The following is a 2,526-nucleotide window of genomic DNA, read 5'->3' as shown; positions in this document are numbered from 1 at the left end:
ATCATCCAAGCTATAGGGTGCCAAAGCTAGAGAGTCCTCAGGCTGTCCTCCACAGCTCTGCTCCAGGTTGCTCTCTGCCACTACCTGTGAGGAGGAAGGAGCTGAAGGAGTTCCAGCCATATGTCCCTTTGTCTTGCTCTACTCTGCCTCCTCCCCCTGTGTGTCACTTTCTCCCCTTTCCAATGAAGCATCTCCTGAAGGAATATGCTACCTTGCTACCCTCTCATATCTAAGGTATAAACTATTCCTAATTAGGGTCCAAATACTAAAGGTAACAAGAGGCACATTTCCTGATCCACACACATTATAATAATTTTATAGTCTTTCTCCAACCTTTCTCCAGGTCGCTAAATTTACTGTAACTTCATCAGGATACCAAGGATAACCCTTTTCTACAAAATCTGATTTTTCTAATTCTTGTTGCCCTATTTTAGTAAAGCATATTCTTTAGCATTTGTACAAAAAGCATCCAACTGTTTCAATTTCCCATTTTTGTTTTCTTTTTTCATTTGACATTTACTTTTTCCTAGCTACCTTATTTTTTTCTGAGCTCCCTCATCTGAATTCTCCTATGCCTATTACTCCCAAGAAGTTTCCACTGCACTGAGATCCTTTTTATCTGAGCTCTGTTTTCTTTTCTGAGTGCTTAGTTTTTCCATGGGGTCCTTCACTTGATCTTCTCTCAGAGCGTTCCTGCTGAGGCATCACCTATAGCCATCTTGCCAGCACAAAGTCAAACATTCCTCTGAGGGTAGAATGAAAATGACTAAAGGAAAGACAAAATTAAGACTCAGAAACAAGGCTTAGAATCAGGAGAACTGTGGGTCTAGATCAGGACAGCCTCAAGTTTATTTTTCTTAGCCTTTTTATATTTTACAATGTCCTGGGAAACAAAGTCACAAGCTAGCAAAAACAATGGCTAACATACACATAGGATATCTCTTCCCATCTGGAGGCCACCCTGTTCCTTCCACCAAGTTTCCGTTGTGACCATTATGCAGTTCCAGAAAGACCACACCAGGCCAAGCAGATCTTCATGAGGTTTATTGAGAGAGGAAAGGGCAAAGTGACGGCAGAAAGAGATCAGAGGGGCCTTTCTTTATATGTGGATGATGACATAGTCACAGGTAAAGCTGCGAGATTGAGCCAAGTGGATTCTGGGAATATGGTGGCTGTTGCCTTGGCAACAGGTGTGCAGGTCGCTCTGATGCCTATGTGATGTCACAGACTTCAACCGTCCTGATTTCAACATTTCCTTCCTTCTTGTTATTATAAAAAGAAGAAAAAAGGGGGGAAGTGGAAGCCAATGGTGAAAGAGAATGAGGGTGTCTTGTCACTTAAGCTGCTTCCTGCTGTCTAGAGGCATCATCAATTTTGGGGTGTAGCTGACTTTCATCATTGGGATCCACTTGGTAAATGTTCACATCAGGTTCCTCTGTGGACAGCAGCACTTCTGTCGGCAGTCGCAGATAATCCTGTAACAGGAACTGATCAATAGTTTGGTTAGAAATTTTTGTATTTGTCATTGAATGAATGTAGAAAAAAGATTAGTGTGGTAGGGAGTGAATAATAACACCAGGAGGATGACTAGGAAAGGCGTTACAAAAGGGAGTATCCATGTCCATATATGGTTTTTGAAAATCCCAGAACTGGAGGTTTCATTCACTGAAGTGCTTTATGTATGACTGTAGCTCCTGGATTTTATTTCTCACTATTCCAGAATGGTTGATGTAGAAACAGCATTCTTCTTGGTGGAACAGGCAAAGACCACTTTCTTTAGCTGTCAGGACATCTAGCCCCCATCGGTTCTGAAGCACCACAGTTGCCAAAGAATCAATCTGTTTCTGGCTAATATGCACAGTATCAATCATTTCTTAAAGATTGCTTTTAACCTGGGAAGTGACTGTATCATATTGGGTCATGGAAGTCATTATCTCTGTAATTCCAGTACCAAAACCCATGGCTATTCCTGTAGTGACCAAGAGTGGCATGGCCTGATCTGCCCTCTTAGGTGGCATATCTATCATATCTACAACTGGGATTGGCAGGAGCTGATTTCCCTGAATTACTCCCAGTTCAGGGAATAAGAGTACGAACATGTCAACTCCTGACCAGCTGGTGGGTAGCCGATAATATACCTGAGCGCCACAAAGAAACGATATGTTCTAGACAGCAGAGCATTGTAGCAAATATGATATATCAAGCATTATGGTTCTATGGCAGTCTAGGGAGTTTAGCATTCTTACAGAACATGTCCCGGAGGTCTTAAAACAGTTTGCCATGCCATAGAGGGAGATGAAAGCAAGATATGGAGTCATGGCAACATCAGAGCTGACAAAAGGTGAGGTAAGGTTACTTGGCAATATGACTGCAGAGGCTGTAAGTGGTAATTGTGAGTTAATTCCAGGGAGTATTCATAACCAGCAAACTTTAAAGCAACTAGCCCTAGTGACATTAATAAGTTGGTAGACCCAGGACAGAGAAAAAGGAGGGAGGTGATTGGAGAATAGGTGGAGAGAAGAAGGC

Source organism: Apodemus sylvaticus, chromosome 9 (assembly GCF_947179515.1).
Source record: "Apodemus sylvaticus chromosome 9, mApoSyl1.1, whole genome shotgun sequence".
NCBI classification, from domain to species: Eukaryota; Metazoa; Chordata; class Mammalia; order Rodentia; family Muridae; genus Apodemus; species Apodemus sylvaticus.
Note: the sequence above shows the minus strand (reverse complement) of the source record.